This window comes from Streptopelia decaocto (genome assembly GCF_964273445.1).
Source record: "Streptopelia decaocto genome assembly, chromosome: 25".
In the NCBI taxonomy this organism is placed as follows: domain Eukaryota; kingdom Metazoa; phylum Chordata; class Aves; order Columbiformes; family Columbidae; genus Streptopelia; species Streptopelia decaocto.
Genome location: NC_138680.1, coordinates 4,894,623 through 4,908,028, shown reverse-complemented (window position 1 = coordinate 4,908,028; position 13,406 = coordinate 4,894,623). Strand labels below are relative to the sequence as shown.

Below are 13,406 nucleotides of genomic sequence, written 5' to 3'. Positions count from 1 at the left end.
GCGGGGGACTCGAGCGGCGCTGGGACAGGTTTGTGGTCACAGCACAGGGTACCCATGGAGACCCCGCTCCTTCCGCTGCCGGAGGTGCAGAGGGAGCCCTGCCGGGGGAGGGACGGGGCTGCCCCAGCCCCTCCGTCCTCCCTCGAGAGCCGCTCCTGGCACGCGCTGTCGGTGCAGCTATTCTTGGCCTTCCCAGCCCGTTCGTCAGCCCTCCAGGAGCCTGCTGTAATCTCCTCTGCGATTAAGGGTCTCGGAGCATGTTCAACATCATTAAAGAAACAAGACAATAATAATAACAATGATCTGTGCTCAGGAATGCTCCCGAGCGGAGTCGGAATTGCGTCCAGTGCCTTTTGGCTAAGAACGCTCTTCGTGCTCCATCCTCGGCAGATTAACGGGGCTGCACACCCCCCGCTCCAAGAGCTTTCTGCGCTCTCTCCTGGCAGCACCAGCTCCTGCTCCCCACCAAACGCTCTTCTGCTTGGTGGATCGTCTCCGGGGGGGCTCAGGGTGTGTCCAGCTGCAGCGATGGGGGTCTCTGCTGTGTATGGAGGAGGTGCTGCTGGGGGCGTGCTGGGGCCCATCCTGCAGCCGGTCTCCCGGCTGGTGCGGAGCTGCTCTCCCTGTTCACGGCAGATACGGAACGCGGGGCTGAGCGCCTCTCCTGGGACGGCTCTTGTGCCTGAAGGGTGACGCTCTCTGGGGGAACTTTGGACTCTTCAGCTGGCGGAGTGAGCGGCGCCCGCGCGTGTGAGCGGCGCCCGCGCGTGTGAGCGCACACGCTGCCGCTCGCCCAGGAGAGCCAGGGAGCAGCGTGAGGTTCAGGCGGACGGGGGACAAAGCAAAGGCTTGAGGAGAGTGGAAAGTCCTGGGCTAGTTCCTGAAATGCCGTGGATTTCTGGGTGCTGCTGAAGCAGCCAGATCTCCACCAGGGCAGGGAGAGAACGGATGGCGGGGAACGCCTGGTCCTGGGTGGGGGGCGGCAGCTGTTCAGCCCCCAGCCCCGGGGCACTCAGCGGGACCGGCCGTGTGTGCCGGGCTCCCCGGGCTCAGGGTGGGCTCGATCCTCGTGGAGGAGGAACGGTCTGTTTCATTTTAAACTCCCAGGTGTTGGTTATGTTACCAACATTTCATTTTACTGAAGAAAACGCAAGACATCTCCTTCTCTTTAAGTTCTCAGACGTGGGACGCGGGGCAGGTCATTTTTGTGCAGCTCCCAGCCGAAGGCACCGGGCCCTGGCCTGGGGGGGCGCGGCGTCCTGCGCTGGACGGGGCAGCGGGACCGGGGTGTCCGTCTGTCCGGCGGGGTGAGCGCGAGGTTGGGAGCCAACGTACCCGTGGGCTAGTGGGCTCGCTAGTGGGCTCCTGCTGGTCCGCAGCGTTAGGTTACGCAGGACTGAGTTTGATTTCTTCCCCGCTCAGATTTTTTAGTAGCTGACAGTTGTTACCAGCACGAGGTACTAACTTTTTATTTTGAATGCATGAGTTCAGGCTCGTTAATGACTTCCAAATGCCCTCATCTGAAGGCTATATTGTTTCAGCATTCAGCCACTAATTTTTTGAAATCTCTGAAATAAGACTCTGCTTTTGAACATGTGCTGGAGAGTTGTTCCTTTCCGCTGTATTTTAAAAATATACATGTGGTTTAATTCAACAAGAGGGCTGGAGGGGACATTTTTCCACCAGTGTTCCCCTCTCCTTTTCTTTAGGGCCGTATGTGCCAGGCTGCCCGGCCCTGTGCCAGCAGCAGCCCCCGGGTGATCCCCAACGCATCTGAGGGTCAGAACGCGTGTTTTGGGGAAGCCTGGTGACGCGGCCCCCGCTGTCCCGGGTCGGGGACAAGGGACGCCAGCTCTGAGTGCAGGGACACCCTGCAGAGACAAAGGGGGACGGGGCTCGGGCTCGGTGGTGAGGAGACACGCTGCTGGCTTTGGGAAGGCAGCAGCTTCTGCAAAACCAGAGGAGGAGCTGGGCCTTTCGTGAGTGCTCGTGGCTCTGGCACACACTGGAAATCCACTGACGTACCAAAGCAATGGGATTTTATGATTCAAAAATGTGAAATGCAGGGGGGAATCCTGCCAGGCCCAAAACCCACAAGGAACTTTGTTCTGTCTGGGCTCGGGGATTCCAAGGAAACATTTTTCTTTGACTAAATTCCCTTTCATGTGCTCCAGCTTTGGTAAGAGTTTGAGAAGGTCCGGGTGCTGCATAGGGTCAGGCAGACACAGGCGCTGGTGTAAACCCGGCCATCAGCCAGATCTCTGGCTCCGAGGGGGAGGAGACATTTTCCAAATTATTACGACTTTATTTCTAGAGAAAAAAAAAAAAAAGTGTGGGGAGAAGAGCTGGAAAAGCTGTTGGAGCAGAATCGGGTGAAACAGAGCGGGGGCGGCTGTGGGCAGGAGGTGGGGACGCAGCGCCGGGTCCCTCGCTGCCCGGTGACAGCCGAGCCGTGTGCCCAGCGCGGCTGGTGCACCCCCGTGGCGCGGCACAGCCGGGGCCGGCGCGGCACAGCCGGGGCCGGCGCGGCACAGCCGGGGCCGGCGCGGCACAGCCGGGGCCGGCGCGGCACAGCCGGGGCCGGCGCGGCACAGCCGGGGCCGGCGCGGCACAGCCGGGGCCGGCGCGGCACAGCCGGGGCCGGCGCGGCACAGCCGGGGCCGGCGCGGCACAGCCGGGGCCGGCGCGGCACAGCCGGGGCCACCGCGGCGCGGGGGCTGAGCCGCGTCTCCTGCGCCTCCAACCACAGAAAGCGCTCGCGTCTGCCGGGGAGCTGCTGCTGGTGAATCCCTCTTCTGCTCCTGGAAGCTCTTGAGTGCGTCTGAGGCTGCATGTCCTGCGGTTTCGTTGATATTATAAATAGATGCTGTAAGAGAACATGAAAGAATTTGTGCCGACCGAGGGTTGTTCTTGTTAGAGGGAGGTTAGGTGTGACAGAACCGGTTTAACGTATTTCGGCGTCGCTGGGGTGTTGAGCAAACGCCGCTTCCCGGCAGCACCGGCCGCAGAGCATCCCCGGTGCCCCGGTGCGGGGGCTCCCTCGAGCGGCCGCGGAAGAGCCTCCGCCAGCCCGGCCCCGCCCGGCGGGGTGCGGGGCGGCCGGTCCCGCCGCAGGAGCGCGGGTGCCATCTGACGGCGATGGGGGGAGCGCCCGGGGGCGTCCTGCGCCCCAGCGCCCGCAGCCCCGCCGGCGGGGGGCGGCCCGCACCGCAGCGGGGATGGCTGCGGCGACACCGGCGGGGACACGGCGCGGGGGACGGCGTTAGTTAGCAGCTGAACTTCTGAGTGTCTCGGCAGCAACGATCAGGATTTTAACCGTGCAATTTCAAGTCAAGTGAAGGGTTAATGTGAAAATCTCCTCCACATCCATTCCTGTGGAATGACCTCTGCAGGGCCCTCCCAGAGATGCAGCTATCTTGTCTCGGTGCTCTAGGAGACAGTACTTATCCTGAGCCTGACAGTTTGCTGCTGTCTCCAGACACTTCCTCCGCAGCTGGTTTTTGTTATTGTCACTATGTGGTACCTCACCTGCTCCTGCAAACTTGGCACCATGAGCTATCGAGAGATTGCAGGAGTATCACATGGTGTTCCCACCAGGTTAGACAGGAGTTACTGCACCGGGTGTCAGCATGGGAGGCTCTTTCTAATACTGCTCCTCTGTGCATTTCTCTGGCTTATGCCAGGTCTAGGTTTGGCCCTGAGAATGGGAAACACCTGCAGGAAATGCTCTTTTCCCCCTCCTGCAGCACTAGAAGTGCACAGGGTTGTGCATTTCATTTCTGTGGATGTTAGAGCTGGGCTGCGCAGCTCAGCGGGTGAAGCCGGCCCGCGGCGGGCTGGCTGGCGGACGCGCGCGGCTCCTTCCCTCTGCTGTGCGGTGCCGCGTGGCTTTTGGAGCTGGGGCTTCACACAAGCTCCAGCCCGAAGCTGCCCGTGACCCATTCTGCGTGCCTGGCAGCCACTTGCTTCCCAGGTCTCCCATGGGAGAGGCGCAGTCCAGAGCTGCTCCTTCTTCCCCACCTGGATGCTGGAGCCCAGCGCTGCCAGCCAGGGCGCGTGATGAGCCGTTCCTGCAATCCCTGCAGCGAGTGCTGCGGGTGCAGTGTGGAGAAGCATCGTTGTCCGCTAGCACCCTTCAAAACGTGTGTTTGCACCAACCTGTCAGCTAATAACAGCCTTGGAATAGAGCAAGAGCGTCCCAAGGGAGGGGAGGAACCCATTCAGTGAAGTTCACATTGGTTCTGCTCCCTGGAAAAGAAACGAAGCCCCAAGCCACAAGCTGTGCACTCAGAGCCTCTTGGTGACAGAGTCCAGACCGCGTTTGTTTGGGAGCAGAAAACACACTGACAGGTTAAAACAAATATTACAAGAAGGAAACTGCTTGTCACAGGCTCTCAGACTGCTGAAGGTTTCTTCCCACTGGTGAGAGCATCTTTCTTTCCTGGAGTCTTAGACTGGATCAAGCACTTATTTCTTGGAGACCTTTCCTGTGCATTGCAGGATCGGCGTCTACCTGCGAGCAAAGGGCCGTTGGCGTGTGTCTGCCGTCAAACATTTTTAGCAGCAGAAAGCAGCAAGTGAAGCAGCTTTCCCACCCCCAGGGCCAGGGCTGTAGCTGGAGAGGGCTCTGCTGGGTGCAAGCTGAGGGAAAACAGATGGTTTCGAGAGCAAGCCCATCACACGAATGTGAAGCCAAACTGCTGATGGATGGGGCAGCGTTTGGCTCAGGCACGGAGCCAAACGTAATGTTGTCCTTCCCAAAGTGAAGGGTTTTTGCAGGCCAAGGAACAGGCCAACTGTGTCATGTCTGTTTAAAAAGGCTGAGTGGGGTGCTCCAAGGTGCAGACAGGCGCTGTGACCAGCCAGGCGCGCTCGGCCCTGGGCTGCTGTGAGCAGCTGCATTGCTGCACCAAGGCCCGGCTTATGCTGCGACCTTCAGGAACAGGGTCACTGGCTCTGTTTTGATGAGCACCAGACTTTGCACTTGGGATATACCATGCGGTGATGAATCCTTCATGCATTGCTGCAGAAAGGCCACTGTGAAGGCACAGAGACAGGAGGGCGATTCCGAGGAGAGAAGAGTAGTGGTTTAATTAAAGGCAGAGCCTGGCTGTTCTCCCGCTGCCCACATGCCAAAGCAATTAGCGGGCACAAGGCTGTTTTCAGCACATCCCTGGCTGTGGCAGAGCATGCGGGAGATGTGCGCTGGTGATGGGGAGGGAGGTGCCTGGAGGCCGGGATGGCTCGTTTGCAGGAGTGACGGGAGTTGCAGCAGGTTGTCATGGGTCTGGTGGTTATGGCCGTGGCAGCTTTGGGCCCAAACGGAGCTGCAGGGGCGCAGAGGACAGCACTGCCACGTTCTGCCCCAGTCCCCGGGAAATGTGACCTTTGCAGGCCCTGGGCTGGTGGTGGAATTTGAAATGGGGGCAGAAATGCCAACGCACCGTGGCACGTGGCCGTCCCGCGTGGTGACAGGCACTCGGACGGGCGGTGAGGCTGCGGAGCAGGACTTGTGCTTGCTCAGCACTGCACTTTGCCCCGGGCTCAGAAATATCTGTAAGAGGAAATTGGATTCAAAATTGTTCTGCCTGGCTGCCGGGAGAAGGCGCCGGAGCGAAGGGCCAGGGGGGGTCACTCATCACCAGCTCATTAAGGGCAGAAACCCAAACCCGGGGGAGCGCCGTGCCCCGAGACAGCCCTGCGCACCAGGTCATTGCACAGGCTGCTCTGCAGCTGTGAGCGTGCACTGTGCTGTGCCCCAAAGCCAGGTCCAAATCAGGACTTTTTATTATTTTTAGTGTTACTTGCAAAGTATCCCCGATTTTTGTCCTTCAGGACCAAATCTGAGGTGGTGTTTACTTATGGAAATGGAAACACTTTGTTTCTGCAAGGTCTCTTGGTAGAGTTGTGTTGTATTTTCATTTGCATTTTTCACATATAACTCGGTATGTGAGCCATACAGAGAAAATGAGCTTTGTGCTTGAGAGTGTGCGTGCCCTGAGGGGAAGGATGTCCTGCACGGACACTAACGGGGTCTGGATGGGACCGGGGCAGGACTGGCAGCCCGTCCTCCCCCGGCCGCCCCGTGCGCTGGGAGCCCCGCCGAGGAGCCGCCTCCTGCGGGGCTCCCCTTCCCCATCGCCCCCGTGCTCCGCACCTGTGGTGCAGCTGCTGATTTTCAAGCAGGAAGAGGGCACCAGCCATTGGCACCCTCTGAGCCCCCGTCCCTTCCGCCCACTGTCCCATTTGCACATCAACGTCCTCTCCCTTGTGGGGTGAATTCAGAAAAGCGACATTTGCATTTGAATATCCAAATAACACACGGGCAAGCAGCTGATGTCTCAGTCCATCTCCGAGGCTCACGACTACAAGTACTTAACTTCAACCTTGCCCAGATGTGCCTGCGTTTTATGTGTTGTGCACAAACCGGCAGAAATTGCACGGGGTGGAATGTGTTGGAATTGGCGCTTTGGAAAGCGCACACTCTGCTGGAATGCGCCTCCTCCAGCCTGCGCAGAAGGGCAATTAACTCTATTTGTGTTCATGAGACTGAATCTAAAACTGGCTTCAGAAAGCAGCTCACTCACATTGAAGGGCTTTATAATCATTATGCTAAAGTATTTCTTTTGAAAACATTTTCAGTTTCTTAAACAGTTAGGATATTTATAAAATATGGCATCAATTACTACATATTTCTTTATTCACACTGATTACACAACCTATAATTATACTTAAGCCTCTTATTTGTATATCATGGCGGCATTAAGAAGAGCTCTGTGATTTGTGTGCATGTTGCTCTCTCCGAATAGCAGAGGGATGCAGTCTCTCCTCCCTTAGAGAGTTAACGCAGCCGTGCTGCCCAGACTCCGGCTGCCAGGTGTCCGCTCCCGCAGGCCATGTGGCTGAGGTGTCCGTGCGGCTGAGGTGTCCATGTGGCTGAGGTGTCCGTGCGGCTGAGGTGTCCGTGCGGCTGAGGTGTCCGCTGTGCGGCTGAGGTGTCCGTGCGGCTGAGGTGTCCGTGCGGCTGAGGTGTCCGTGCGGCTGAGGCGTCCGTGCGGCTGAGGTGTCCGTGCGGCTGAGGTGTCCGCTGTGAGGCTGAGGTGTCCGCTGTGAGGCTGAGGTGTCCGTGCGGCTGAGGTGTCCGTGCGGCTGAGGTGTCCGTGCGGCTGAGGTGTCCGCTGTGAGGCTGAGGTGTCCGCTGTGAGGCTGAGGTGTCCGTGCGGCTGAGGTGTCCGTGCGGCTGAGGTGTCCGTGCGGCTGAGGTGTCTGTGAGGCTGAGGTGTCCGTGAGGCTGAGGTGTCCGTGAGGCTGAGGTGTCCGTGCGGCTGAGGTGTCCGTGCGGCTGAGGTGTCCGTGAGGCTGAGGTGTCCGTGCGGCTGAGGTGTCCGTGAGGCTGAGGTGTCCGTGAGGCTGAGGTGTCCGTGCGGCTGAGGTGTCCGTGAGGCTGAGGTGTCCGCTCCCGCAGGCCGTGCGGCTGAGGCGGCCGCTTACCGTGGCAGGTGACGTTCGGCTCCGCGTTGGCTGGAGTTTTGCTGGCGGTGGTTTGCACCCTCTTGTTGTAAGTGGCCAAAAATAAAGGCCCTGCTGGAATTAGGCAAGATGAGCACGTGCCCTCTGGAAAGCTGCCCTGGCCTGGCTGGGAACCGCTTGGTTCTTGTCGTAGCTCTTGGTGACTTCTGTTGGGGTTTCACTCAATGCTGAATTTTTACTGCTTGTACATAATTCCCTCCTTGAAAACCACTTATTATAGATGAGGTCTCCAGCTTCTTTCTAAAACTATGGGAGCAAGTTGGCGTTTAATCAAATGTCAAGCCAAGTTCTGGCCAGGATTAGCGAACAGTGTGGCAAGGCGCAGCAAACCCTGCGCTTGGCGAGTTCAGGGTCTGGGTCGGAGCAGCCTGAGCCTCTGCTCGTGGGACTCGCGCTGTAACGTGCTGCGCTCTGCGCCTTGCTCTGGTTGAGCTGCTACCGTGGGGTATGAGCACATCAATGCCTTTTAAGGGATTTTGCCTTTAAGCAAGGGCTGCGGAAAGGGGGCAAAGGAACGTCTGCTTGCCCCACTCCAGGTCTCACCATGGTTTTCCTATGCATATGCGTGGCACTGTAGGGGTTAAGAGAGTAGAGCACTGAAATTTCAGTGCATAGAGAAACTCCTTTGCAGTGGATGAGGCATGTACGTGGCTTTCTTTGTTAATCTTGACAGATGTGCAACAATAGACAATGAGTCAAAGTGGGAAGTCAGGAAAGGGCTCAGGAAAAGCTGCTGAGAATTACTGGTGTGGCTGGGGAAGCAAGGCCCTCCTATAACACAGCATTGTTCTCCTGGACATAAATCTCAGCTGAAATATGAACACCAGGCTTCCAAAGACTTCCCAAAGCTGGAATGTGCATCATCAATAACCAAACCCACCGTGCCCTGTGCACAATCCTGTTTATCCCCTTTGTGCTGAGGTGTGGAATCCCCACCCTGCAAGGCTGCGATGTCAAACTGACTCCCAGCTGGTGCCGAACGGGGTCAAGCAGCAGGACGGGCTGGGGAGGAGGCAGGGGGCTTTCTTGGTGGAAGCCATGGCCCTGCGTCAGCCCCGCAGGAATTCCCGTCTGGCCCAGCACAGCTCCTGTGGCCCGGAACACGACTGCAGATGAGTGCACAGCAAACGAACGAACGCGGGCATTCCCAGCGCCCTTCCCTCGGCCCGGAGCAGCCGTGCCCGCTCTCCCACGCGGCCGGTGACGGTCTCCAGCGGATCAGCCCGGCGCTGGAGCCGCTCGCGGTGACCGTTCCCAGGTGGCGGTCTGGAATTCGTTCTGTGCTGGCAAGTCGTGAGCTATTGTTTCTCTCCTTGACAGAACGGCTGTGCAAGTCCCAGCACAGCATGGGCTGCGGATTTGCTTGTTCTGTTTATGGCTGTAAAGTTTTGCATTGTTTCTGCTGACCTCTATGCTCAAAATACTTTTCAGCTCTTGTGAAACTGGTGCTTGCTGCCTTAGAAAAACTGCAAGACTGAGAAGGCTGTACAATGGGGGAACCGAAATCCAGTTCCATTTCTCCACCGTGTTTTTCTTCAGTGGTCCTTCTGTTCCACTCAGCGATGAAACAGCAAGTCTGGTAACAGCAATAGAGCAGGAGCAGACAGGTTGGCCCAACTGAGAACTTGACTCGCTTCCAAAATCCCTGTAATGTATTTCCCAAACCACATCTGATCCCTGAAGTTCCTAATTCTCCATTGTTTGTGGTCACCCTGTCTTACCTGGGGCTTCTCTTAAGTGCCCTTGTACTGCTCTTCTGGGTCCTGCAGTGCATGTCTGGTGCAGGCTGAGATCCTTCTGGAAAGGAGAAGGGCACCCTCGTGCAGGCAGGGACACCGGTGCCCTCCCACCCCGGGCAGAGCGCTCGGCTCCAGCTGGGAGCCCGAGGTCCTGCTCTTTGAGCATCTCATAATACCTGAACTGCTTCCTCAAAGCAAAAGGGACTTAATGGCAGGATACTCATATCACTTTTGTGCAAATATCAGATTACAGTATAGAAACCAAATTGTCTGCGATTACATGACTGAACTAAAGGGAAGACAGACAGCAGCACATGAAATATGAACAAGGTTCATTGTTTGCCTGCGGATATTAAAATCTCTTAGGTTCAGTCTCAGAAAAGCACTGTTGTGCCTTCCAGAGCGGTACAAAATCTGATCTGCTCCTGCTTTCAGGTGTGTGATGGAGTCCAGAATTAATCAGCTGCAGGTCACCTTTACGCATAAGCAGAGCTCCTCCTGCAGTACCCGTGCCGAGACAAACCAGGTGGGAGCTCTGCTGGTGCTGCACGCTGGGGCTGAGCGGGTCCTGGAGCTCGGAGCTGCCTCTGCCGGGCCGGCAGGGTGCTGAGCAGGCGCTGGGCCGTGGGCGAGCTGCTGGGGCACGGGCAGCACGCAGCTGATAAACGGCACTAAAGCAGAATGGTCGAAGGTCCAAAATGCAATTTTCCCTGTTGAAGGCAGGGAGGAGGATGAATTCTTTAACAGCAGGAAAGCGCATAAGCAGTCAAATGCGGTTTGTGCTTAATTACACTGCAGCTTTTGACTCGCACCCCTTGTGCAGTGGGACTGGGGCGCTCACGCCTCTGCCCAGCAGCCCGGCTCTCGCGGACCCCGCGCCGATCTCGCAGCCCCGCTCAGGGACTGGAGCAGAGAGGCCGGGCACCTGCTGTGGAACTCGCGTCGGTCGCCGTCTGGTTTCGGTGGAGCGGAGATCGTCCCCGTCCCGTGTTTCTCGGGGCTCTGGTGCCTCCTGCCGACGGCGCTGCCGGGCCCGGCTTTGTCCCCGGGCCCGGCTTTGTCCCCGGGCCCGGCTTTGTCCCCGGGCCCGGCTTTGTCCCCGGGCCCGCGCGCGCCGCGGGGTGGCGCGTTTGTCGCGGGAACGGGCGCGGGGCCGCTCGTGTCCCGCCGTTGTCCCGCGTCCCCGCGGCTCTCGGTGCAGCCTTCGCAATTTAATTATTATCTTTAATTGTAGGTCTTGAGAGAATCTTAGCGGGATTTGTTTGCCCTAAACACTGCATTTTAAAAGAGAACGTGTCCAAACGCTAGAAGCGGCTCTTTGCGTGTCCTCTGCCCAGACAATAACGTGTAAAATGATCTACGCTGAGAGCGTCATGACGCTGGTGAGAACTCGCTTCTGCATTTTGCACATCTCCTGCTTTGCGTTATCAGGTGCAGCAGTCAAAAGCTTCCATTCCGGTCCAATTAGGATGGTGCCTCTTTATGGCACAAGCAATCTGGACACACAAGCTGCTGCTTTATTCATTTCACTAATTGCTTGCGGCTGTTACGGTGTTTCATACTAAAAAAAAAAAAAAAGGTAGAAGTCAATCCCCAGAACAAATTGATAACAGTCTCTGTGCTGGGAGGAATGGAGATGAGAAGACTTTTGATTCGTAATTTGTGGTCTAATAAACTAATTGGGAAGGAACAAAAAATAATGGAAGCTTTGCTGGCTGTATTTAACATCTAACAGTAAATTCAAGTTGGTTAATTTTCACTATGTGGCCGTAAGCGCTGGTTGTGTGGGGAGGACGGGGCTCCCACGGCCTGTGTCCCGTGAGCAAAGGGACGAGGAGCGGGGGGTCGGCCCCACGGCGCAGGACGCCCGGCAGGCTCCGGGCCCTGGGCGCGGGGGAGCGCTCGGGCGCCCGTCCCCGCAAGGCTCCGCGTGTCGCTGGGTAACGTGCCTGAGCATCCGTGCTCCTCCAGCATCCGCGAGCGCAGACGAGATCAAAGCTTGTTGTGTGGGTATAGTATTACACACCAAATGAAGACCCCGTGAAAACGCGAGGGCAGGCCCTGGAGTGTGTTGTGATTTTGATCCTTATTTAGCTCCATGTGTTGTTGCTCCTCAGCCCATCTCTGGTAGGAATGTGCTCTTCATCTCTGTGGTGGAGAACGGGGTATCGTACCAAAAGTCATTAAGTTATGGGGTCCGCAGCAAGGCTTAATGACAGTTTAAATTAGGAGCCTGAGTTGTGGCATGGTAACACCAGAGCGAATGCTGTAATTAGGAAGGCAGCTATTTCCCCGTGACCTTTTATTTCCGAAGTGTTTTAAGCGGCCCAGCCCGTTGCGAGCGCCTCTCGTGGGGGTCGCGCCTCTCGTGGGGGTCGCGCCTCTCGTGGGGGTCGCGCCTCTGCTGTCCGCAGGTGGCGCCGCACAGAATCCGCATCTTGCTTTCTCCAAGTTAAAGTGCCTTTGAAATATGATTTTGCATCTCATGCAGAATGTAATAAAAAGACTTTAAAGAGATGCTGACGCCTTGTGGAAAACTGAAAAACATTCTGTTGAGAAACAATTCTGCCGGGCTGTCTTATCTGCTGTTCCCTTTGCTCATTTTTGATAGCAAGGGGCACTATAAATACACAGAGTTATACATAAAAATGAGAAACCTTGGCAACCAAATAGAAGGTTACTTGTTTTCTGGTGCTCGCTCACTATGGGCAGACGGGTGAGGGGAGATGCAGTCGGCTGGCATTTCATCTTTACGGCTACTGGGCTGATGCTGAGGCCGTTGAGTGTTGGGCTGAAAGGGAGTCGTGTACCAGCGGATTATTTTTCCCTGGAGGTATTTGTTAACCCTCTAAACACCGGCCGTGGTTTCTGGGGCGCTGCGGCGAGGCTGGCGATGGAGCAGGGGTGAAGCAAAGCTTCGGAGCCCGAGGGCAGGAGCCGCCCGTGGTGACAGGGACCGAGTCCCTCTGGGCACCGGGGCGGGAGGACGTGGTGCTGCCCGGCTGTCCTGGTGCTCTCCTTGGAGCCTTCCCTGTGCCGACATGCAAACCCCTCAGCAATTCCTTCAGCTGGGCTGCAGAACCTGGGCTGTTGTCTCGTGGAACTTGCTAGAATTGTTATCACCTTAAATTAGGGCTGCCAAAGGGCAGGATCCCTGCTGCAAGGAGTGACTTGTGTTGTTTCCAAGTGACCGGGCAGAGGAAGGCGCCCGCTCCCCTCCCTCCGCGGCTCCCGCAGAGCGCTCTGTGTCGGGAGCCGGCGGAGGCTGCGGGTGCCTCCGGCACCGCGGAGACAAAATCCCGCTGGTGGAAACCGGGCTCAGCTGCCCCGGCCTCGCCGCCCGGACCGGCACGCTGGGGCTTCCAGCACCGTGGCTGCTGAACAAGGTGCTCCGTGGCTCTTACATTCTCCAGTAATGTTCCCAGGAAAACTACCCACCTGACACGACCTCAGGAGAAAACACTTTTGGCCATAGCCATCAATGGTTCAGAAAACTGAGAGTTATTTTGGCACCAAAATACTGCACTCCCCCCTGAAACTGCATCTTGTTCATGCTCATAAAACAGGAAAACTCAAAAAGCAGGAAGTGGACTGAAACTACCACCAGGTTTTGCAAGATGTGCTTTACTGCTATTAGCATTTTTTGAAGTAAGAGCCCTTCTGCAGAAATGCGCGTGTGCGCTGTTCGCAGGCCGTGTGGAAAATGAAGGTTTGGCCGAGGGACGAGCGGCCGTGCAGCTCGGGACTGCGAGGGCGCCCGGGCCGGAGACAGCGAGCGGCTCCCCCGTAAACAAGGCAAGCCAATGTAAAACCAAGGGTTAACTGGAACAGCCTTCTGTGAACTCAGGAGAGGTACTGCGAGCTGGTACAAATCACAGATAATGTGCACGTGGACATGCAGCTCAGTGAGATGCCACCCAAAGCAGAGAGGATTTCTTTTAGTAGCTTGGGGTAGGTATAGTTTCCAGATGTGTTTTATTTAATGTTTTCTCCTTGCTGCACTTGTGAGTTTATACTCCCTGGGATTATGGAATGACATACGGGTGTGTTTTGCGCAGAGCAATCCAGCCACGCACTGGGTGAGCGGGCTCGGAGATCTGCACAGTAGCATTCCCCTGTCACCAGCTGATGGTGGTA

General features: G+C 57.0%; 2 protein-coding genes across 2 annotated transcripts in view; one reads left to right on the top strand and one right to left on the bottom strand.

Annotated features, from left to right (window-relative positions):
* Positions 1–9,863, bottom strand: part of GOLGA7 (golgin A7) — a 44,754-nt gene extending 34,891 nt beyond the window's left edge. The window contains exon 1 of the mRNA XM_082072632.1: positions 9,859–9,863. The gene's annotated coding sequence lies outside the window, so the exon portion shown is untranslated. The remainder of the gene's footprint in view (positions 1–9,858) is intronic.
* A 3,110-nt stretch (positions 9,864–12,973) lies between these two features.
* ZMAT4 (zinc finger matrin-type 4) overlaps positions 12,974–13,406 on the top strand; it is an 89,276-nt gene continuing 88,843 nt past the window's right edge. The window contains exon 1 of the mRNA XM_082072444.1: positions 12,974–13,220. The gene's annotated coding sequence lies outside the window, so the exon portion shown is untranslated. The remainder of the gene's footprint in view (positions 13,221–13,406) is intronic.